The 25,458-nt window shown below is 45.3% G+C and overlaps 1 protein-coding gene across 12 annotated transcripts in view; it reads left to right on the top strand.

Moving 5' to 3' along the window:
* SLC6A6 (solute carrier family 6 member 6) overlaps positions 1–25,458 on the top strand; it is a 116,131-nt gene that overhangs the window by 18,922 nt on the left and 71,751 nt on the right. The window contains exon 2 of one of the 12 annotated variants that reach the window (XM_080350266.1): positions 3,686–3,999. The exons of 7 other annotated variants lie outside the window; for them this stretch is intronic. The gene's annotated coding sequence lies outside the window, so the exon portion shown is untranslated. Of the gene's footprint in view, positions 1–3,685; positions 4,000–25,458 lie in introns of those variants that run through there. 4 more of the 12 variants (XM_080350273.1, XM_080350274.1, XM_080350275.1 and 1 more) reach the window with 4 other exon arrangements.

Raw genomic sequence — 25,458 nt, 5'->3', positions numbered from 1 at the left:
ATTGTGTTTACATAGGTTATGCCTCAATTTTGTTGATGTTTTATTTCAGAGCTTTCCAGTTTTCTACTGTATCAGCAGTTGGTGAGCTGCCCGTCCTTGTGCTTCTACTTTGATATATTCCCATCCATCCATGTCCTTAACAGATTATTTTTCTCTGTGCACAAGAAAAAGTAACAGAAGTGACTATTGATTAACTCACCACACTGTTTTGCTCTTTCTCTTAGCTCAGATCACTAAGTAAATATAAATAATATTTATATGTCGTCATAACTGTAAATGCTTGGTACTTCCACTTTTCCCATGTTCCTGGTGCTTGGGTGAAGAGAAACCACAAAACACGGAGGAAATGTTGATGTATGTGATTAGACTTGCACGGACCTTGATTCCAAGAAGAACATACACGCATGCTGATAACCAGCTCCTTATCTAAGAAATAAGAGAGTGTTTCTTAAATGAGAGTCCTTCTCTGAAACGGAGCATTTCGTTGTTGGGTTGTTGTTTTGCTTATTTTTAAAATATTTCAACACCCTGCTTATAGTGTTGTGAAATCCTTGCTGGGCCTTAGCCAATTAACTGAATAATCCTTTACTTGCTTAATGATTTTATAACTCTTCTATGCGAGATAAACTTGTCATTAGTTCATTTAACTTCTCTCCTGCATTTTGTGCATGAATAGCATCTAATCTCATGGAGATTCCATGTCTTGGAGACTTAAGTTCTTGCAATATATAAAATATGGTGATCAGAACACATTTGGACACTTAAAGTTGTCATAATGTTTTTCACTGATATTTTTAGTATTATTAATAATAATTACTATTATATTATTAAATACAGTGAGCTGTCTTATATCGCGTGATGTTGTTTTCCACTTTCATATTTACATTTATTAGTAAATATTCAATTAAATTCATCTTTCACTGCTTCTTATGTGACATATTTCGAAGAACTGATTTCAAATCTGCGTCTTAGAATCTGTCTGCAAAATAGTCCTTTCTGCCTAAAATTCAACTGAAAGGTTAAGATCAAAAGTACGATAATACTACTGAAGACATCAAATTACTGAGCGGGATTTCTCTCGTTACAAAAGGACTGAATAGGAACACAAGATATTCCCTACATACTGCAGACTTTCTCACTCTGTGATTGTTGATATTATAGTTCATGTTTTCAAGCATTCGAGTAATGGGCACGAAATTGGAAGCAGGAGGAAAGGTACAGAAATCATACCTGGAGGCAGTGGGGGAATGAGAGAATTCTCATTCAATACTGGTGAAATAAATTCCTGTCCACAGGGCATAGGCATTGAGAGGAAAATAACTTATATGAAACCAAGGGCTGTAACAGCCTAATTTTGTTCTCTGGACCCGGATAAATTTCATCCTAACGCAATAAATAAATATATAATATAAAGTGTAATGCTATTTCCTGATTCATGATCTTGTTAGATTCCAACTAAACATATATCATGCTGGAATTGTAATAACACGGGCTTAGTACATATAGACAGAATTGCATTCAGCTGCTAAATATGAAGAAAAGATACCAAAAGGGAATGATTTAGAGGAGAATAAAATTCTCCTTTAGACTCAGTGATGATTCTTCTGTGTTTTCCCCTGGAAGATGGTCCTTCTTCTGCACAGATATTCCTAAATAGTTTCTTTCTTGAGCAAAAAAACACCCCTACTGATATTAATTTCAGATTTTTAGCTATCTATTACCATTATGCTGTAAGCTGAAAAGTAACTTTAAAAATTAGAAAGTTCAGCAAAAGAATTTAATATGACATCACTACCTAATAATATGCAGCAATATTAGCTATCCATGTGTCTGTAGCAATATAAAACTGTTTTCTTTGCACACGGTGTCACCTGAAAATGGTTTTTTTCAGGTCAGGAACAGTGTAGAGTCCATATTTGTCACATATTGTAGGAACAGGAGAAGGAATAACAACAACAACAGATTATTTCATTATTGCTACCATTATTGTTGCTGTTCTTATTACGAATATCGTTTATTGGAACACCTGCCATGTGGCTGGTGATTTTCAGACACTCCAGCGCTCTCACTTTGCTCCATAGAGTTCATAATCCAAGGACACAGAATCACAGAATGCCCTGACTTGGAAGGGACCCACAAGGACCATCGAGTCCAACTCCTGTCCTGACATAAGTCAGGGAAGAAAATATCAATAAGCAACTTACGGAAAACATATCTATAAATCAGCAGGCTCCTTTATAGCAATAGAAGCAGAGATTTGGGTGAGCCCTGGGAGGCTGGAGAGGGCTGAGGGTTTGGCGCCTGGTGCGGTGGCCTGAGCACAGACAGAAGGAGCTCCAGAGCTTCGAAGGCTTGAATTTGCTCCATGCGGGATGGGAGACTGGTTGAGGACTTCAAACCCTCAGCAGGGGAGGTTCTTTGTGAGCCTTTGTGAGTAGAGATGTGCTTTGAGATGGCAGCAGTGGGGCAGCCGTGGTGTAAATCCATCCGGCTGTATGGATTTCAGCGCCGCCCAGCTGAGGATTTGGCTAGCAGCTTACAAATCCCCAATGTTTCACACATCGGAGTACAAAACAACTGGTTTCTTTTCAAACTATTGTGTAATCGTGAGTCATTAGACTCTGCTTGAAGAGGCTCCAGCTACCTTGTCAAGGAACCAGAACAAAACTGAGCATCTCAGGTGACTTAGTTACACAACGTGGAAAACAAACTCCCTCTGCCAGCATGTCTTGGGCAGTCCTTGCACATCCCGAGGGACGTGTTTGGTGCCACGGCCTGAGATTCTCCCCATAGCAAGGCCAGATCTGTGAAATTGCTTCTCACCCAGCCTTAAATCCCATTTAAGTCCTCAAAATAGATTCAGGAGGATTGTGCTGAAAGGGCGATTTTCACCCTTGATGGCTGAATCACTGTAACATCTGTGTTGAGTTGCAGTACAGCTCAGTCTCTGAGGGAAGAGGATGAGGATAAGAAATAAATGGCCAATGCCTCTTTAAGAATCCCTAAGACTAAAGTAATAAAAAAGAAATACAATAACTCAAATAATAAAACCATTATCTTACAGATTTCATCCAAACTTTCCCACAGGGAGGCCACCTGGCTTGTGTTTTACTGACACAGCTGTTCAAACTGGTTCTACCTTTGCTACAGAAAAAAAGTAGAGGAATCGGAACAGCTGTTTGGGTTATTTTTTTTTAGTGCCTTCAGTAAGCAAAAATAAAGGCAGGTGACATGAATAAGTGATGTGAAGCTGCCTCCAAAGATGCTTTAAAAACTTTCTGGGACCTCATCCATAGTGAATAAAGGTCTGTTGGGTGTGGGAGGAGCTGAGCTGGACAAGCAAGTGGGACATTGCCGCTCACTGCTGCCCAGGTGGAGCATTAGCTATCCAGCATCTCTTCTCAGGAAGGAAAGACTCGTTTAGATTGGGACAAACTTGGTTATATTGGAATCAGTCCACATTAACCCCACTGACTTCACTGCAGTGACTTAAAATTTCCATAACTGAAACTGAAAAGCACCCCCAGAACTAATTTTGCTTAAAACCATCCATAATCAGCTCCAGGGAACTACTCCTGAAGGAGGTAGTGGAAGGGAGAAAGGAAACAGAGCTTGTAAGGATGTCTGAATAGACATCGTTTCCCAATGAAAAATGACATTTTTTTTTCTATTTTCAAAATCACAGTGTTGTGGGGGGTGGAGGAGTTGGCGCTGATTACTCCTGCCCCTCCTGACACCCAGCGCACTCAATAGCATCCCAGCAGGTTCATAAAGCATCTGGGTTTAACTGGGTGATGGAATGAAACAAGTGGGAGCCGTTTTGCTTTGCGTCGCCCAGCGTTTCACACACCTCTCGCGGCAAAGCCTCTTCGTTGCCAAGACAACCCCGAAGAAATACGAAATCCAGAACAATACCCTGTGTACGAGAAGCCTCCTATTCTTTAGTGCACGCGTTCGGTTTGAACGTCAAGAGCAACACTGCCCTCCGCATCAACCCAGGTAAGCCCAGGTAAAGCTATAGGTGATGTCTGTAGGATTATAATGACTTGCATTTATAGCTTGTCTTTTGTCCTGATGGCTGCCAAGGCTCAAGGGCTGGCACTGAGAGCCTGAGCAATGCTATTCCTGCAGTGCAGCGTTACCTAGAGCCGTACAGATGGAACCAGGAGGGTTCTTGACAGCTGTCGTGAATGTAATTTGGGGCTGGGGAACTGACTGCTCTCCCCAGCCCGCGCTGCGTGGGAAGGTGTCTGCGGTGAGCAGGGGATGCCGGGCTGCGCTCGCCTGCCTTTACAGTAGTTGCTAAAGGTTTCTCAGGCAGCTGAATGCAAGGTAGTGCAGCCATAGAGGTCTTTTCGCTCAATAATTGGGATGGAGCGAGCTGCCCTCAGTCTTTAGGTCAAAGGAAATATAAATGTGACTTAAGCCTCTTTACTTAAGGACCTGGCTCAGTGCGGGGCAGTGGAAGGTCTGGAGCTTTGGGTATGTTAATGCTTATTTATTTAACCCAAATGAATGAACATTGGACAAAGATCCAGGAGGTCAGAATAAACATCTTCAGCAACTCTTAGGGCATCCTCTTGCGGGCACCAGGAGCTTTTCTGTTTCTCAGAGAAAGGCTGTGCGCAGTTTGTAAATATAACCTTCGCTTTTCCACATTCTCTCCATATCATCTAAGCTTCCCATTTTATTCCCAGTGCTAGGTAATAAGTGATATTTTTGTTTTGAAGAATGCTAGGAATACTCATTTTACTATACCTGAAGTTGGCATTGACCTCCTCGTTAGGAATGGCTGCACACTTAGGAAGTAATCTAGATCTCCATTTGGTTAAAGCTCTTTAATAAATAGAGGAGCAGCACTTGGAGGAGGGGACACTGGATTCTGCGTAGTGGTGCATCCATTTTACTGTGCACCCAGTGTGAAGACAGACCCATTTCAGCCTGCCTTGAATCATAGCAGCATCCCAAAAGTAAGCAGGAGAAACGCCATCATCTTTTTCATCCTACCATTCCTTGGCTCTCCATTCCCTTTGTTCTGTCCTGTGGTATCAGCTGCCTGTCAGGATATTCCCAGCAGGAAACTTGGCAGCATTCTGGGTGTATCCTGATGAACTTGGTCTTTACACAGAGAGGGATCCCTGGGGGGAACTGTAGCCTCCTCTCTTCTGCTGCACCCCTAGAACCGCATAACGTTCCTCTTTTTGCAATTGTGTGCTGGGATGCAACAACTCCAGGATGTTTAGCTCCAGAAGGTGAGTAGCAAGCAGTAGTAGCTGGTACTTTGGTGTAACAGGAGCACCAAACCGGCAGAACAAACCCGTTGATGCTGAGGACTACATGTCTGTACTATTGACATTCAGGGTTTTTAACCTGAGATAGCACTAGCTTAGTCCTGTAGGGTGAGCTCTGAAACTGCTGCCGTATGAACCGAAGCACAGTAAGTCTGGGATTCGCTTTGGAAGCACAGACCTGATCCAGACTGAGACACAGGTGTGGACTGGCCATTTTAGGAGCAGAGGATCAAACAAGACAGTGCTGAAAAGCGAGTGTTGCATTTTGAGCACCATGGCAAGGCACTCTGAGGCAGAGCTGGTTCTGCTCTGGTGGCTCCATCAGCATGTCCAGAGCTTCAGCATCCACATAGGTGACAGTTTCTTCCTGAACTGTGGGAGAAGGAGCCTTGTGAATGAGATGTGGGGCTGCACTTCCAGCAGCAACCCTGGAAACAACAGTTCTGCCCTGTGCCTCCTTTGTCTCCTGAAGAACAAACTCTGCATCACACTGAGAACCATCACACCTCCGTTCTATTAGAAGACACATCGCCGAGGTGAGGCAGCCCTGAGCTCAGGCCACTCTGTGCTCCTGTTTTAGCACCATCGAAACAAATTGGAAACCCCTCGCTGCTCCGGAACAAAGGAGGTGCATGGTAGAACTGCAATTTCATAAACTGTCGAGTGGGAGTTGGAGCTATTATAGAGAACATCCCGTTCCAAAAGGAAACAAATGACAGCCCGACGCTGCCGGGTAGCGGTGACGTGCGCGGTGCTGCGTGAGTCAGTCTGTGCGAGACTCAGACACGGACCTAGAGGGAAAACATTTGTGGCAGCGGGACCGATCACATGCTCGTAGATGGAATTACCTCAGCTCGTTTTTCATGGGGGTGTTAATGTATTTGCTGCACTTCTTGAGCAAAAGGCAAATAGCAGCACAGAGGAAAAAGTCGCGTGTAGGAGCCGTTCTATCTGTCTCTTCTTGCAGCCTCCTGCTTCCCACCCACACTCCTGCACAGACGGTGATAATGTATCATGAGCCTTTTGGTATATCACTGTTTCGTTCAGTAAAATGGAATGTGCTGTTGTTATTGTTATTATTTGTGTTGTTTAGAATCCCCAAACATGTCCCATTCCAAAGGCACAGGTCCATGAATGGGACAATCAAGTGAATTATTAGGAAAATATTTTGTTTATCACTGAATTGGCGTCTCGCTGTGATAGTCTGCAGCTCAGCTGAATGCTTGTATTCATTTAAAAATGAAAACTGAAGCCTAAGGATCCTTTTAAGGCCCTAAAGGAGTCTGTGGAGCTAATTCTCTGGTATGTGGGGGATGCGTAATGATGTATAAATTGTGAAATGAATTGGGTGTTTACTGGAAAGTTACGGTGATCTCGTGGGTAATGTCAGAGATAAGAAACCCTGGCTATGGTTTGAGGACGAGGAGGCTTTAGCAGAAATACTACCTTGAGGTTTTCCCATCCCAGATGTTTTTCCCACCATTTCTCTCCTTGTGTGACTCTGCAGCAAGCCGCATCGGGAACTGGTGGGGGTTAAAAACCAAATGCCCTGTAAAATAGGAAGGATTTTGTTTTCTTCCTCCTTTTTTTTTTTGTTTAATTTGTTTGGTTTGGATTGTTTTTGGTTGGTTTGTTTGTTTGTTTCAGTCTATTGCGACTCCATCAGTTCCCCAATCAGCGTGGCCCCCGGGAACAGCATTGTTGGCCCAGCCTGAGTGTTGTGTGGCCGGGGGGAAATGCTGGCGGGGCTGATGGTGGGAACTCTGCGACAGCTTTGCCACCAAAATCTGCAAATCAGTAAACCGTAACCAGTAAAACATTGCTCCGTTCAGCGGCAGAACAGAACAGCTGCTGTGCCTCCAAGAGGCTGGAGTGTTTCTTTGCCAGAGTCGGAGGGACAAACCGAAGGAAGGATTTGGTTGCGCAGGGTACTGAAGTCTCATGGTTAAAAAAGGCTTCAGAAAGCAACAGGAGCCATCAGGTGTTCCCCATCTCTTGTGCTGGACTCTCATAAATGTATTTGACCTTTTCATGGAGGTTCAGTCAAATCTGAAGCAGGACTGCGGGTCGGAGTTGTAGTCTAATCCTCAGACAGGACCCAAATAGCGTGAGCTCAGATCGATGATTCAGAGCGAAAGCAGAACTCTCCTTGCACCGGAACGGAGAAGTTTGGGCTGCAGCTCTCTATGTGTAATTGCCTGGTTGACATTTAAAAGCAGTGGAAGCTCACCTGGCACCCTTTGCCACTGGCCACGGAGAAGGCCTTGCTGGTGTAGCTACACCATGTCCGTAGGTGAGGAAACCGCCCTTGGTTGGCTTTGATCTCCAGCAATGCTAGCAAAAGCAAACAGGTATAAAAACATTTCATTACACATTTCGCTTGTAGCAAACCAAGCTGGCTGCTCCTGCCACAGGGGGGTCTGGCTTGAAGCCTGTGGGTGCCTATCTCCTCCAAACGGGGAGCCCAGGGCTGGAGCAGTGTCTCCAAGTCATCATTATCTGCTGCATCCTCCTCTGCCCTGGCATGGGCACCCTCCCCTCTTATCACTGAGGTGGCAACGTTTTGTTTGCACAGCTGAGCGCTCTTGAGCTGACTCTGCACCCACCAAGGTCATAAAGTCATTTGATCTCTTGACCAAAATACCTGTTGTAGCCTCTGCTCAGAGCTACAGGACTGCTGCTGGTGTAGCTTGCAACACCCAAGGATAACTTTCTGCGGTACTACAAAGCAACCTTCCTGGAAGAGGGAATGGTTTGCCAGTATTGCAGAATGGTAATTTTATGCCCATAAAGAGCTCTTAAAGCAGTTTTGAAAACCAGCCGCGCCCTCGCTGTCCCGCTCTCAGATGAAGTGCCAACACCATCAAATAAAGAGGTGTTTGGGGTAGCAGCCAGCGAACAGTTAGTGTGCGGCACCGCGCCGGGGATGACGGGAGAGGGTTTGCCTGCTGGTGGGCGTGAAAAACAGGGCTGCTGCTCCTCCGGCTCGCCGGTGGCATCCCCCACACGGATCGCTGGCTGGAGCCCCCTGTGCCAAGCCGTGGTCTCGGTATCTCGCTCTCCCCGAGGAACAGTCCCGGCCGTTATACTCAGCACAAAGCTCCAAAGAAACACCGAGGGGCAGCCAGTGCGCTGGGCCCCGCCGAGGGGCTGATGTCACCGGCCGGCCAGCTTGGCTCTGGTGGGGACAGAGGGCTCTTCATGGGCCGCAGGAAAACACGAGCTGCGTGGGAGGCGACACGTCGCTCCAGGAGGGAATGAGGCGAAGGTGCTGGAATGACCCTGGGAGCTTGTGGGGGGCCACACCTCGGCCCCAGCGCCGAGGGTTGGAAGGAGGTCACCTCCCATTTGGCTTTCTTCCCTTGGGTTGTTTTGAACAATTCTGCCCTTGTTTTAAGAAAGGATCGAGGCGGGGGAGAATGGTTTTATTTTAGAGGAATTCCCTGTGACTTGAGCTGCCTGAATTAGTAGCAGGGGAGATGGAGCAGAGGAGGATGGTCCATGTCCAGAAGCGAGGGAGGGAGCTCAGGCTCACCCAACAGCATGACCAGTCGTGCCTGGAGCACGTCCGATCACCGAGGTACCTTTGCTGGGTGTCTCGCTGCCCCCAGCCCGCAGTCGGCTGTTCTGTGTCAGCGAACAGCGTGGCAGAACTGACAGAGGCGCGTGGCACCAGGGCAATATTTTTAGCAAGGACGAGGTGCAGCGCATCACACGAATGAGCACGAGTATCATCGAACCCACTGTCACCAGAGCAGGGAGGCATCTCCCAGCACCTGCTGCAGCTGTTATGGGGGAAAAGGGGGATGCTCAGGGCCTGTGTGCAGCGCTCCCTCTTGGGGAGGGGGCTCACACCATCGCTTCCCTGTCTGTAAAGTCAAATTCCTAAAAGTGGCAGGACCTGTGATCGTGCTGACACAAACAGTGGTTGCTGAGCATTTCTGAAAGTCTTTGAGATTGCCTAAAGAAAAGTGTTGAGTACTGATGATGATAGAGTGCATTATATCTAATTATAAAAACCCTGGAATCGGCTATTTCCCCTTTCTTCCGTCATTCTGATATAATTGGAAGCAGGAAGACATTCACAAAAGAAATATTGTTTCTGTGAGCAACCCATTTTTGCAGATTTTCGCTGAAGGTTCAGAAAGAACAAATTGAAATAATCCTACAGACTTTGGCTCGCTTACATAAAGCCTAAACTGGCCACTGCATCTGATTTTTCTAAATGGTTCTTTTATGCCTGCGACGAACTAAGTGAAACCTCCAGATTTAAATATCGTTGAACTGTAGGACTTTGGAAATCCAGATTCAGTGGCGAGTCAGCTTCAGAGCCTGAAGTTAAGATCTGTAATTGTGAGTGGACATGCTGGGAATCAGGATGAGTAGCAAGCATGCAAATTCAGTATTTAATCAGGAGTCACAAGGAATCAAAATAGACAGTGAGTTCCATTAATGGAGAGGCAGACAGAAGCACTGAGCGTGATTTCCAGTAGGTGCGAGGTCACACTTGACTAAGTTGATATGGTTGTCGGGATTTTATGAAAGTGCTCACGAACTGCAAAGTTTCATGAATTTTCTCATGACCAGAGAGTAAACACACCGTGTTTACTATTTGCTATTCACTACTGTCACTTTTCACTAATAGAGGCAGGAAAACAGCGTCAGGTGACTGGTACGATCGTCAACATATCTAATGAATAGCCAGGACTGAATGGCTGGAGCAAAGGATGGTGAATGCCTTAGAGTTAGAAAGTGATGGGCCGTGGGGTTTTTTTGTGGGTAACAAAGTTTGAAAAAATATAAGCTTTGGTTTTCAAATGATTTGCTAACTGAGATAGGGATGTGTGCTAAATTTGCAATTAATATTATTTTAAAGAATAGATCAAACAGCTCAAGCAGATTTCCTCTAACTGACAAGTTCCATTAAACAAGAAAGGTCATTCTTAGCAGGAGATTTTAATATAACACTGAGAACAGAGAACAAAACAATGAATGGAAACATATCAGCAGTCAATTTCCTGAGAATTCAAGCCTGCATTATACTTTGTTCTTTGCTACAGCCACGGCTCTGTAATTATCAAGCGTATTCATAGGACTTTTTCCTATTGACACTCAGCGTGAGCGTGGCTGGAAAGAGATTAAGCTTTTGTGGCCACCATTTGAATTTGTCAAACTAAAAACAACCTGCAAGGCTGTGGGGCACTGGATGTCTCGGGGGATTTGCGATGGTCTGCGGAGCCCGTGGGTCACAGGTTCAGACGTGGGCGCTGGCGGGTGCAGGACCCGTAGCTCTGTGTCCCAATCTGGGCAGCTGGCTCCGGTTGCTCCTTGCTGGAAGAGCTGGCACCGTCATGAAGTGATGACTGATGATGAGGCAGATGCTTGAAGTTGTTCCTCTGTTGTATGACTAAGATATACTTGTTGGACCATAAATGGGGATCGCCGGGTAAGCCATCACCCATCTGCTTTTCCTTGGAAAAGGACCTTCGTTCCTCCAGGACTCCCATCTAGTCTATCCCATAGACACTATAGCTGCTTCTCAAGCTGACTTCTAGGTCACACCAGGCTAGGTTATCCCCACCAGTGCTACCAGTGGAACCTCATTTTGCTATTATACATTGTCTTTATGCTTCTCATGTGCCCCATGCCTGGAAATCCACCACAGTGTGGGAATGATGTCTCTGTGAACTGCTCCCTGGCCAGCTTGCCGTGCAGGCTTGCACCCTTGGGGAGGATGTGGTGGGCATGAGGAGCAGGGCCCGGGGGCTGCTGGTGGTGGCTGCGAGGAAGATGCAGGATGGGGATGTAGCCATGGACCGCAGGGAGGTGAGCGAGGCAGGTGTGGCTGGGGACAAGGGTCCTGCAGCCCTGCGGGACAGGGAGCTGGGAGCGCCTCCAGCCTGAGGTTCTCCAGAAGGTTCATGTTCATACTTATGTAAAGAGAGCCTTGATTTCATCTGCATAACCTGGCGTTTCCTTTCCATAGCACAGATGCACTGGCCAGGCAGGACGTGTCTCCCAGGGAGCACCACATCTATTTGCTGTTTGGTGCAAGTGTGGTGGCAATTCAGCCCCTCAGCTTGCAGCCCCACTTCGTTCCCCAGAATCGAGCACGCACTACATCTTTTGACACAGGTCTCTGTTTCTGTGTAAACAACCATTTTAGCCAAAGATGGAAAACCAAAATCCTGTTTACTCAGGCTCCTTCACAGTCCCATAGAGCAGGAGTGTTAGTGTTGGTATTCTGGCTCAACTCCAACTCAGGTAATTACTGTGCATTCTGCCCTACTTACACACCCCCCATAGTTTCAATTAGAGCAATTGTTTTCATTTTTCTTTCCTGCCCTGTCAAGTATTAATACAGTTGCTGGTAAGCTGCTGGTGTGGTCCCTTGCTTAGGTGTTTTGTTTCCATGGTAATGGCAGACATCCTTGTATGCACACCTGGACCGAATCCTCATTGGCACAAACTGGTGTAATTCCATAATGGAGCTGCATTGATTTGCACCATGTGAAGATACAGCCTTCCTACGCAGCCACCTTCTTCCCTCTCATTAAAGGCTCCGTATGAATGCTCATGATCTGTTTATTTTTCTACTCACTCTTCCGCTCGGTTTGCAAATAACCTGAGTTTCGAGTAGTCATTTACACTTATGGTCACGGTGGTGGTATATAGAGAATACAGCATGCAGCTTTTTAGTGTGCTTTTCCCCAGCTATTTAAAAGTGGCTCCATAGGGATATCTGAGCTCTTTCACTCTTGGCTGTAGTCGGGTAGATAGAGTTCATAATGAGTGATGGTTTATGTCATGAATTGCTGGAAAATATGTTCTTTGGAAATACATCTCTCTAAATTTACCAGGAGCATTAAGAACATGGAAGGTTGCCTGAAAGCTACACAGCAACAGGAGATTACATGCTTGCAGCTTCAGCCACCTGGCATGTGGAGCATTAATGTTCGCAGCTGAGGGCTGCAGCACTTACTGTGCTGTTTATCTGATCGACTCAGCCTTCCTTTCATCTGGTAAATAACGTGGCTTGAAATGGCACGTGTTTGGGCTGGTGGGCTATGTGACACATGGTGGGGTGAGGTTTGCTGGCTGTCATGTGGCCCTTCGGATGTTTTTCACCATCATATGTATGTGTTGGATGGACGGATGGTTGGGTGCATGGAGACTCGAGCAGATCATGGCTTAGGCTGCTGAGCTGCTCAAGGCCATGGTCGTGGAGAGTGACAGAGACCTTTCTAGTGACCTCCCACTAGAATAAGGCCCACATGCGGAGATACAAGTAAGCTGGCTGTGATTTTCTATGTAAAACAAGCTTTCCCAGCACTCCTGTTGGACAGTTTCCTGAAATGCACAAGATGCATTTGTGGCTCAGTTCTCAGCAGCAAAATAAGGTGGGAGCAGATTCTCTGCAAACATCTGGTTGATTCACGCAGGAGGCAGTTGAGTTGCCTTCCCGTATGCGTCTGGCACTATGTAAGATACTGTGATACGCTAGAGAGTCTCCATGTGTCACGCGAGCTCTGTCTGTCCCTAAAAGAGGGTCTTCTGTAGGTCCTGTATTTTACCTGCCAGCTCCCTGCAGGTGCCTGAGGTGATCACAAGCTTTTAAAATAGCTCTTCTTAATAATAATTTTTTATCCATATGGGGAAATATTTTATGTCTTCAAAAACTTCCCCGAGCTTCTGTATTTCTAAAATGACGGTGGCCCTATAGGTTTAAAATGACAGTCGGCATGACCCCAGTGCTAGCCTGCCACTCTCCCTTATACAGGAGCTGTTTGCAGAGTCAGTGCAATTCTTTATATACAGGGTTTTTTCACCCCCTTCATGCAAAACAAAAGGGTTTGGTTGTTTTCCCAAAGCAAACAATCTGTGTCAGCCGTCTAAAAGTCTCGACCAAAAGAGCACGAGCTTTTATATCCACATCCATGAGCGGCAGGTCATAGGTTCCCCGCAGAAGTGCCGGGGAAGGTAAACAGCTCCGAGCACGCCGTGTTTGCCATGCCATTCCACTGCACAGCAAAAGCTGCCCCCAGCCTTTCTCCCTCTTACGCAGCAAATCACATACTGCTTTGTAACCAGCAGTTAATAAAAAGAAGCCAAATGATCGTTCTTTACAAGACTCTTATTACATCCCACCCAACACTTTTCCCTTGCACGAATAGCCTGTGGGAATTTAGCCACTGTGAGTTAATTCAGGATAGGTTTTAACTCTTGGGCTCAATCTAAAAACAAATCAAATATGAAGGAATATACCTTTCGTATCGTGCTCTTCCAGAAAGAGAAAGTTCTAGGAAGACAAAAGCCCTAAACACCGGAAGGTTTATTTGTACTGGTCTGTATGAAGCCAGTTATTATCCTATCAATTGTTTGTGTAGCCGCTGTTTACACAAGTGGAAGATGGCACAGAAGAACACGTACCCGCAGTCTGCATTTTCTGATGAGGCCCCTCGATGACAGAAGCCGGAGCGGGGAGCCCGGCTATTGTCGGAGTGTCCCCTGGGCAGCTCATGCTGGGGTTAGAAGGGATGAGATTTGCCCCCTGCAATGTGGAAGAGCTTTAGGGGTGCGCTGCATTTAGATGGGGTCAGGCGGGCATGGCCCAGGGGAGGGCTCTGGTTTGCTGCCCGATGCCTGGGGGTGGTTGCTCATGGAGAGAGGGGTCTTTGGTTTTGCAGTTTGGCTGCAATAAGAGCAGGAGAACCAGTCACTCCCTGACACTCTCCTCTAATGTTTGCAAAGGGTGTAATTGTGGTATCCCACCCGGCTTTTGCTCAGGCTCTAGAGGAGAGCAAGCAGATGGAAATCGGGTTTCAGCTACCCTCACCTCCAAATCACTCCTCAGAGAATTATTTAGCAGGTAGCGTAAGCCTGGGTATAGTGCTCCAGACCATGACGAATCATGAGATTGCTGACAGAGACCTGACCTCAACTGTGTGCAGAGGGAAAAAGGATGTTTTTGCAATCAATTTGCTGTCTAACCAGTTGCCAAGGTAGAGACTTTAACAGCATGGATGATACTGTCCCTTCTTAACTCAAATCCTGCCGGCCACTTTTCACACCATCTGGAGTTTGTGCAGAGCCTGCTTTGGGAAGCCGGCCAATAAAGAATTACAACTATCTAATCTTGCCTCGATAAAAGTGTGAATAACCATTTCAGAGTCCGACTGGAAAACTACCGCAACCTGTCAACGCGCCTTAGATGGTGACTGAGAGGGCACCTGATGACACACTGAACAGCGCGTCTCAGGAGATAAACCGGAGATGGCTCGTACCAGACACGGAGCTGCAAACAGTCAGATTTTCATCAACTGAAACAAAGGGCACAATGAGAATGTAACTGCCGAGCTTGGGGGAGGCGACACCCCCATCCACACTGATCCCCATGGAAACCAAGGCACTTTTTTGAGGGGCTGGGACTGTGTTTTTACAGCGGTTGCTCCAGAGCCACTGTCTTTTAAGCCTCTGCAGCAGTCTCTGCTGGAAACCTTTGGTTTCACACTTTTAGTTGTTTCTCAAGTGGGACGAGAGTTGGTCTGGCCTTTGGTTTCCAGTGTTGCAGGGTTCCTAGTGGTGAATTTTTTTCTCCCACCTTGATTGCCACATAGCTTTCCCCACATTGCATGTGGCAATACGGATTATTTCACTGTAATGGGCACTAAAAATTGTAAATGTCAGCTTTTCCAACTCGCCAGTGCCTGGGAGACAAGGTATTTTCTTTAGCAACATTCATGGCTTGACATAAATTTGCTTCTTAGCATCACCTTAGAAAGAATCCCAAGACTCACCAATATGAGCATGTGTGTTACTATCTCTGAATTCTCCTTGCACTGCGCCTTATCGTTGCTTATCCTGGTGCATCAGAGATGTTTTCTATGTCCGTCATGTTTTCTCTTTCAGTCTGGCTGCTCTAGGGTCTGACGGTTAACTACAGAAACCTGTGTCAAACTGTCTGAATAAGAACCTGCACCTCACGCTGCTCACAGAACAATTCTGCTTTTTTTAAAAATTATTATTGTTTCAAGGAATGTTCCCAGAATAGGCCCAATTTGAGGCAAACCAGAATGATTCTCATGGACAAACAGGTGCCTTTATGCTGCTTTGCAGCACTGAAGAACACTGTTCTGTGGCCTTTTTGCACATACTCAGAGGTAAAATCAGTGGGAGTAACTTGCCCTAAAATCCCAAAAGCAAAAGCTGGCCAAGCCTGGCTCCATCTCTATGCAAGTGTTTCATTTGCTCTGTAATTCTCCCATAGCAGGCGCTGCTGCTGGATCCGTGTTGTCAGAAGATCTCCAAGCAGGGCTGGCTGTTCCTCGCTGTTTAGGTGAAGGGTTTTTCCCTGTTGTTACTGGCATTGAGCTGTATGGTCGCTTCCAAGGCAGGCTGCTCCATACAGAAGTAGTAATGTGAGCTGTGGATCAATGTGAGGGGCTTGTTGTCACTTAAGTGCTGGAAAAGGACCATTGCTGGGGGTAAATCTCTTAGTTACAGCCCACCTAAGCAAGTCTGGTTCCTGCTTTGTGCCTGGAGTTGGTGTTTTGTATGCCTGGACGTTGCTGTGGGGTGAGGTACAAGGACACCGACAGGATTAAATCACTGATTTCAGCATTATTTTGCACCTCTTTCATTTTTATTTCTAGCCCCATGGCCTGTTGGAGTCACCTTTTCGGCAGTAATTTTACTAGGCTGGGGACCCGACTTTTACAAACCTCATCCTTTGTTTCAAACCAGAACTAACTTCACTTCTGCTAGTTCAGGTCAGTGGAGCCACATCCCTAAATCATGAGGAATCAGGAGGAGAACAGCCCCTGGAGCACGTTTTCTCTGCGGTACCTTGCACAAAAGCAGGACTTACAAAGTAATTCAGATGAAGTTTCCTGAGTGGTTATCATCAAGTCACGCACTGATGGGCTGGTGGTTTAAATCCATTGTAAAGCAGGGACTTGAGAGGAAACAGTCCCCGTATCACTGGCTGGGGCTCTTAATGAATATCATCACTTAATACCCAAACACCAGTGGCAAACTCCTTGGCTCCTTTATGAAAGAGTGTGCAGAGCCACCACCATCATTTAAATCACCCATTTGGGTTTCTCCGTGCTTCAGAAAAGAGCAGTTTGCATGCATCACCCGGAGAAAGAAGATGAGCCCTGATATGCCATTCAAAACCATCGTTTTGGCCTTTATGGTCCCAGCTGTAGGCAAGGGCTGGGGTGAAACATGTCGTGGGAAGGCAGATAACGCAAACATGAAAGCAGCACAAAACATGAGAGCCTATAAATAGCAGGAAATAAAGAACAATACTGTGATAAAATCCATAAGACAATAAAGACCAATGTGGCAGAGACCGTTTCCCCCCCACCCTTCTCCAGAGTTTCTCCTATTTCCCAAAGCTGCGGAGATCATCTGACTGCTCTGTGGTAAAGTCCAGTCAGCTCAGCACCAACTCAAGTTCTTGGAGCCTTACACAAAGTATTTCAAAACCCTGCTCCTTTTTCTTTCTTGATGTCCTGCCATGGCTATTGTGGTATTTTAAACCATTCCCAACTCACCAGCTTGTCAGAGCAAGGAGACAAGAGGGAAGAGGAAGGGGGGAAAAAAGCCCTATGGAGATTTAGAGTCATTAACAGCCTTTATAGGGTTTCAGACATTTTTGTGGTAATTCTTTGGAAAGGACACATCCATGATGAGCTGGGGTTTATTTTGCCACTGGCATAAGAAATGAGACTGTTTCCAAGAAAATGTTTGCTGTTTACCAAGAGGAGGGCAAATGTAACTAGAAAATGGCAATGGATGTGAAATAGGCACCTCATTTAAATTTTGGGTAACTACCAGCTCCTTACCTGGCCCCACTGAAGTGGGTCAAGAACCAAGCAAGTCTCTGGTGGCTCCTCCATAGAGTGGGCACTGCAGAGCTGCTTCCCTTCTCTGGCAGCAGCAACTGAAGATGGTTAATTAACCGGAGAGATACCCATCACTCATAAGCCTGGATCTCAGAGGAACATGTCCTGTCAGGAGGTAACCACTCCATGGGCCTACAATGTCATGAGAACAGCTCACAAGTACTCCTTGCTGTTTTGGACTTCTCTAGAAACCAGATTTTGCTGAGCATTTCTGCAGGACCCTGTGCTATGGTGCCCTAATTTCTGGACCGAATCTTCAAATGGGGGGTAACGCTGACTTACGTGAAAGGAGTTAGGCTGATTTATGGCAGTGGAGGCTTGAGACCTTATTGTAGGGAACAAGAGGATTATATTGGTTTCAGAGTTAATGTCAGAGCTGGGACTGCAACACAGGAATTACTGGGCAGGTCTCTCAATTGCTTCTGTTAACTTAAAAGAAGGAGTTGTACTGAGGAAAACCTCCAAGAATATCCGATTTAATGGCAAATCCACCCTTTTTTTTTTCCATGACTGGTTCTAAGATGCTTGCCTGCTAATGAACGTGGCTTTTTGTGCTCAAACAATGGAGCTGCTCCCTCCTGGCCACCCAATCCTCTTACAGGACCCCACCAGGGAGATACAAGGACAAGTTCAGAGGTGACACAAAGAGCGAGGTGTGTTATGCAACAGGCGACCGCTTTGGTTCACAGGGATAAGAGGTGACAGCAAGGCTTTAGGAAGTCCAACTAAAAGGTTGGCTAGGCACCACTAGTGCTACATCACACTCCATCGTGAGGCATGGCAAACAAACGGGGGATTTATGTCCCTCCACAGCTGGGCCTGGCTTTCTGAGCACATGGGGTCACATCCCACACTATGCTCTTCAGCTTTGTGTCCCTTCATGCTTCATTATGCCGTTTCCAACTCTGTTTTGTGGGGGCAGAAAGCCTCAGAGGATCTCCCTTCAACCCCATGGACTGCTTCTTCTGTCTGAGGCCATATTTTGATCCTAACGTTTACAGTTTTCTCCTGTAGGGTAGTGGGGCAGATATTCCTGTTCCACTTTTTTATTTTGGACAGACAAGAACATTTTGAGCAGGGAGATGAAGCAAATCAGCCAATTCTTATCTTCTGACTCCTGCTCAGTACTTTAACCCTCATCCACCGTCTTTCCTGGACACTGCAATGTTTGTAAGGAGTCCTGGTGGCTAGAAATTTGACTTCATCTGGTTTATGAAATTCTGCTTGTTCTGCCTTTCTTCATCATTAGCCCACGAGGCAGCTCGTGTGCTTTTCTGTATCCAACCTTTCTTTCTGCCTTTGTTTTTTTTCACATTTCCAGAAGGACTTGTTCCTTAGAACAGATGAACCACACGCTGAGAAAACGAACAGGCCAGATTGTCTAGTGCTCAGCACCCACCACTGAGGACAGATTTTCCGGAGATCTCAGTTTCCAAGGAGGCATCTAAATAAGTGGCAGATACTCAAAAGTGGAAACGTGCCCACTTATTTTGGTGCTCAACTAGTGCTATGGCTGCTTTGAAAAACTCACTCTGCTATGGCTGTTCTTTTATGCTACAAGAACTCCAAATCTCCCTCTTTTGTACCCTATTTATGTCTCTCTGCCACGCTCATCCCTGTGCCATGCTCCATCCTACAGGTCCCAACTGGTCTCCTCCTGCATGTTGCCGTGTCCTTCTGCTGTCATTGAAAGGTCAGGACGTACATACACTCATATTTCCTTCAAGAGGTCCATCAGGGATAATGCCCCAAATGCAGAACATATGTGCAACATAAATTAATTGTTAAAGCTAGTGCTGATTGAAGTTTGGTAATTCAGCCTGCGGGATATACCATATGTTTGAAGTGTATTGTCCAAGTTTAGATGTTAAACTCCCAAGGGCAGGGACCACTCCTTCCTCTGTGTTTACATAGCATCAATAAGACCAACAGTGCTTGGGTCTGAAATACATTAACCTCAGCCAATGCATTGTTAAGTTTAATAATGACTAGTTAACATTAAAGCACAATGGATAAAATATATAGACAAAGACATATTTTGGCAGAGATTTTTGTCATGTTTTTGGTGCCAGATTCCTACCCAAGTAAATGGTCACCGGTCATCTGAATCACTGACATTGTCTTGGAAAACTCACCCTTCAGATTGCATCATCCCGCTTTTCCCTTTTTTGACAATTGACACTAAGCCATGGATCACTATTTAGGACAACTTAGAGCCCACCTAAGTGAAAAGTCTGGAATAGGAAGGGATCTAAATGAGATGCCAAACAGTGAACTCTGGGAATCACAGACCCAGGGTGTAGATGAGCAAAGGAAATAAAAAGGTTTTGAATGCAAGCACTTAATGTCATTTCTTATTATTTACCTCATTAATTTGTAGTCCCCAGAAACCACACTCAAAGGTTACTGCGCACAGGCCCTCCAGTGAGAGGATAAGCGAACTATAGGAATAAATCCAAACCCTGTCTGAACTGACAGGCTGTTTTTCAGAGCGAGTTATGCAACATGTTAGTACCTCTAGGTATAGGACCACTGGGATTTAAACTTGTACAGCAGATGGTCCGTGCATCATTGCTGGAATGCGCCCGCTGACCCCAGGGCAGAGCCTGAATGGACTTCAAAAGAGAGACTGAGCATGCTTCAAAGTGTTATTGTTTAAATGTTCCACTAAATGGGGACTCCGGAACAAAATATCTAGCTGAGGTCAGTCTGAAAAATGTCAACACACATAATGAGAAAACAGTGTGTTGTGTGAGAAAGAATATTTAATAGGGGTATTCTGGCTATTTCGAGTTGAAAAAAAAACCACTTTTATCATGTGTGTCAGCAGGTTGTCATCATCTAAGTGTCTTTCCTCATCAGCTGGGAGCTTCATTTGCTTCTGTTGGAAAGAGTCTGTATGGGAAGGTCATAAAAGCCTTCAGAACGCGTGGTTTGTCCATAGGCAGGTACGCTGGGAGAACCGTCAACCCGAGTTACGGCAAAGGTGTGTTCCATACAGCACTGACTTATCCTTGACAGCCTCCCTCCAGCTCGTTTCAGAGGAAAGCTTGTAAGGACCCCATGTTTGGTTCAAGAGCATGATCCTGTGATTCATAATCGTGTACCGTGTTGTGTTCTGTTCCTCCCAAAGTCCTTAATGCCCACACATGGCATATTCTTTCACCAGAGCAATCCATTAGTTTTGGATTCTCCTCACTCTATTCAGGGGGAATTTCAGTAGGGAAAGCATTGGGTTAGTGTTCAAATCAACAGGATTAATATTATGAAGGAAGATTTCTTCTTCAAGTCAAGCTTAACAAGACCAAGCCTTGAGTAAGAAAATTGAGATTTGGCCTTTGATTTGCTGGTCTGGCTGGGCTGCATCTTAGCTGTTGTAAATATGAACCGTCCAGTAGTTTTTCTTCTAGAAAATATTTTCCATGGTGGCCACTGGCAATTCGACATGGGTGGCTGAAAAATAATTTCCTTTGCTGGAAGCTAACAGCACCAACCTGAACTTTCCCAGCACCTCGTCCTGCTGGAGCTTGCCTGGGTCTTGATGGAGACACCTTACAATAACACGCAGATTAAAAGCGAACCCTCCCTGCAGACGTAATAATGATCCAGTGCCAGGAAGAGAAAACAAGCCCCATGTTAAATAAAGAGAAGGCTTGTTCCCTTCACATATCAATATTCAATGAGATCAGCCGACTTGTTTTGCTGGGGTGAAAAAAAAGCCACCAGGCAAAGTAAATGGCTAAAGGAGACCTGTAGGAAAGTGAGGTGTCCTGAAAGAAGATAACTTGGGCCTGTTTGTAGTCTCTGTATCTTTGCGGCTTGTTGTAACTGACACAAAACTTGAATAGCAATCAATTTAAGTGATTCAAAAATAGCATTCACACCCTTCTTGGAGTCCCCGTTACACTCGGTATCACTACTCAGCTGTTAGCTGTGGCCCAGATTAAGCAAAAACTGCCAAACCGTACCTAACTGAGTAGGAGTTCAGCAAAGCTTTCAGGCTTATGCTTATCTTCAGTGTATGCTTAACTTCAGCAAGTATAGAAACTCTTTGTTAAATAAGACTTTTAGACCTGCAGAGAGCTGATAAAAACATCATTCAGAGTTTCACCTTTTTTATTCTGTTTGCGGAGTGCTACAAATAGCTGATACTCCATGTGTGGATTGTTGCAAGTATTCAATGGTCGAGATTCAAAGCGTGTCAGTAAGTTAAAGGTGACCTGTTACCTCAGTGTTCCCAAAGCAGAGGAGTTACAACACATTTCTGATTAACATAATTGGTTTTAGGAATCCTGGTTCCCTGGAAATAATGTCACTCCAAACCAGATGCACTCTGCAGACTCTCCAAACTCCAGCTTGTTAAACTGTTCATGGAGAATAAAAAGCATGAGTCAAGATGAAGTGAATTTATTTTAAAAATCCAGACAAAACTTTGCACAACAGGGAAATAAACTCCAGTAAACTGAAGGAAAAGATATTACATCCATTACTCAGCTCACATTTTTTTACTCAAGTATAATAGGACTATAAACATTTTCTGTCAACAGCTTACAAAGAAACTTGTTCTGAAAGTGATGCATGGTGAGAACTTGCATCTAAATTGGGTACATCTAAATTAGACTCTGAATACAGAACATTCCCAAAGGTGACTTTTGGTTAGAGCTAGTCAAGTAACGCAAAAAAGGGTTCACAAATATTGAAAGAGAAAACACCTCCCAAACCTCACAGGAGTCCTCTCTCTTTATGTTTATTGTGCAGGAGTATTTGGGGGACAACATGTTTATTTGGGTTTGCACTTTGCGGGCAAGCGGCCCCCAGTTCTTGCAGAAATAAACGCTATTTGGTATTCTCCTCTTAGAGTGCAAAACGTGGCCAAGTGTTTTGCTGAACAAGGAAGGACTTGTAGATGCACTGGGTGAGGCCTATAATATTTCAGTTCTCAGCTTTAGTAGGTGGCAGAGATTCTTTCAATTCTCTTGCTCATTTACATTAAGCAAACAAACAGAATTCCCAAACCGCGAAGCCCACAAATTATGTATATAGCTAGTCTATGTAATCACAAGTTTCCTTTATGGTTACTTTTATCTTCCTTCTCTCTCAAGCTTTCCTCTGCCTATAGTGCTGCTTGTCTTTATTAAGCCCCACATTCTACGAACATTTATGTGCATGATTTACTTTATGCTTTTAAGCAGTTGCAGAGAGTTCTATAGGTGTTAAATAGATAATGAACTAGAACACGTTAGACTGGCGTATCTGCACAGATCGGACTGAACCGAGCGGAGCTGCAGCTGTACAGAAAGTTCAGCACATGGGTAAGAGTTTGCAGGGCCCCGGCTTGTATGATCCCCCAGAAATCACGTTTGTGTTTGTGCAGCACCTGGCACAGAGGGACTTTGAATCTGAGTGGGATCCCCAGATCCCAACGTGCTGTAGGTAATTAACTGCTATAGGGACTATAATTAGGCACCAAACAGCAAGTACTCAGAGTTCAAGAAGCCTCTAGCACAGGGTTTTGCCGGTACATCTGCTGACGTTTGCATCTGTGGATGGGTCATCAAATGCTGCCTGTTTTGGGAATGCTAAAAGGTCCCCACCACCCATCAGCTGCTACCTGACCTCTTTAAAATAAACTTGTTTTAATGGGCATGTGCCTGGATCACCAAAGAGACTATCAAATTTGGCACCGTGCTGCAGGGGGAAAGCCAAGCCTGGGTGAGAGTCCCTGCTCTCAGATACCCGATCATCAGGTCAAGGTTGTGGCACAGTGACATGGGGCAACGAGCCCCTTGCCTGCCCAGCGGTTAAATCATCGTTATTGCAGACATTTGTCACACACCATTATACAGGGGTGTGCTTAATATCAGCTAAAGAAAAGGTGAATGACTGCAAGCACTCTGTCAGGGCTTTAGCGGATATTCAGCAGCGACAGCCGCGTGCCAGGCGAGGGGCCCAGCCAGCAGCTGGCAAGGCATGTTTTGTGTTGCTTTGTGAACACAGACTATGCAAATGTATTCAAAGGATGTTCTAGAGGCAAATTGGTTGGAGCTAAATTTGCCCAGATGCTCTTGAGTCTGCTTATTAGAGCCCTTAGCTTGAAAATGAGCTGGAACTGATGAGTTGAATCAGAGCTGACTTTGGGATCTTTGCATATTAAGAAAACCACAACCGGATTAAATGTGTGTATGTCTGTGTAGCATGGAAATTCAGCTCTGATGCCTCCTCCCGCTACTCCCAAGATGAGGGCTTCACAATGCTAAATCTGTGGGAAGCTCCTGTAGCGGACTGAGCAACTATTTTGCCTGGAGTTTTTAAGTTAAGAAGAAATTTAAAAGATAGTTTTCTCTTTCATCATTTGATTTTTGTACCTGCATTTCATTTTGTCTGCGGAGACGCTCCTTGGCAGCGAACTCACGCCTTCCCTCTCCTGTTACATGTTCCATTACCAAAGGTGAATAATTAAGACAAATATGAAGAGAGAAGTATGTACTCGTTTACTGAGATAATGAACATGAAAGATGAAATCACCTCAATCCTGAATTAAAAACAACTCCTTGAGGATCCTGTTATAGAATCACAGAATCATTTTGGTTCAAAGACACCCTCAAGGTGATTGAGTCCAAATGTGGCAAAAGACACTGGAAGGTGGCGAGATGTGTTGTGTTGATAGCAGTGGTACTTTTGCTTCCTTGGACTTCTTTCCCTATAAATGGCAACTGTTGGAACCTTTCTTTCACCTGAGTATTGACTTTCTACTCTAATGCAAGAAAATTGGTGTAAGCCAGTTTCTCCAAGACAACTGGTGGAGCGTATCTGCTCGGCCACAGGGCATTTTCACAGATTGACCGTACGTTTGCCCTATTTTGTGGCCACCTCTGCAATCGTTTGGAGAGCTCCAGGGCAGCGACTCTGCCATGTCCCTGCCTGCTCACCCTAGGCCAGATATTCGCTTGGATCAGCCTTGTCCGTACGGCAGCTGCACCGTGTCTGACCCCCGCCTGGGTGTACAAAGGTGGGAAAAGGCTGGGCCGTTTCCTGCGCTTAAACAACTCAGCACTGTTAGCTCAGGGACAATTGAGCCTCTGGTGTTTATACTGTCTTTGTCTGGATAAACTGTATGGATACAGTCCCAACACAGTGGCTAGGAGATTTTCTTGCTGATTTTTGTGGTGCCGGCATTTCACCCTCAATGTGTATTTTAGGCATCCCTGTCTTGAATCTGTTTCTTAAGCCTCTTAAAACTGCATTGAGGTTATGCTTGGATTTCTTCTTTATTATAGTACTTGTCTTTTGCTGAGGAAACCAAAATTGGGCCCAGTTTTATAATACGTGGTCTTCTTGGTGCCCCATAGAAGATAAATGTCACCTCTCTGTGTGACACTCTAAGTGATCCCTTTGCATAGTCTCCTCAAATATCCCCAAAGAATTTGACACCAAGGATGTCCCAAGAGATTGTCCTCCCAATGGCACCTTCCAGGATTTGAGCACTCAGCTCAATGTAAAGCTCAAAATACCGCTGAGACACACACCGATACTCAGTATCTTGCACTTCACAGAACCCAGATGCATTTTACACACTCCAGCTAGGAACTGGGGTCAAATCACAGAATTTATCTTCTTTCAGCCTTCAGCTTTTCTAATTGTGTTGTGATGATTAGTCTCCAGCTGTGAGGAAATACAGAAAGCTTCTTATTCAGTAAGTTTTCAGTAATCCTAAAGAAGCCACTTCCTCCTTCCCCAGAATGGCACAGCCTGTGCTCCTTCAGAAACATCTTCCTAAATAACACCAGACGCTGAAAATACCTTTCCAGCCCCATATAGCACTTATAGCATAGTTGCACTGACATTCAGTTCAACATGTTTACCATTTCCTTCTGGATTCTTCCTCGCCTAATTCTTTATGGTGTGTTAGCTCAGCTAAGAGGGGAGGGGGTCCTGTAGAGGTGAGACCGTCTTGTGCTTAAGAGAGAGATGGATCTATTTGGATTTTTTGTTTGCCTTTGCATTCGATTTGTGCGTCATCCTGGGACTGTGTGCAGTTTTTCGGCCTGAGAAACATCTGGAAAAAGTGTTCAGTAAAAACTACAGATTTAAAATAAAAACAAAAATAAGCCCTACCAAGCAAACCCCTGTATTTGTCCCTAGAGCTTAATGACTAAACGATGATGGCATAGAAGGTTCCGGGGTTTATCCATCCTCAAACATCTTCTTCTTCCTCAATGACAATTATATTCCTGAGAAGTCAGAGCTGGTCAGAT

This window comes from Nesoenas mayeri, assembly GCF_963082525.1.
Source record: "Nesoenas mayeri genome assembly, chromosome: 10".
NCBI classification, from domain to species: domain Eukaryota; kingdom Metazoa; phylum Chordata; class Aves; order Columbiformes; family Columbidae; genus Nesoenas; species Nesoenas mayeri.
Note: the sequence above shows the minus strand (reverse complement) of the source record. Positions and strands in the feature narration are given on the sequence as shown.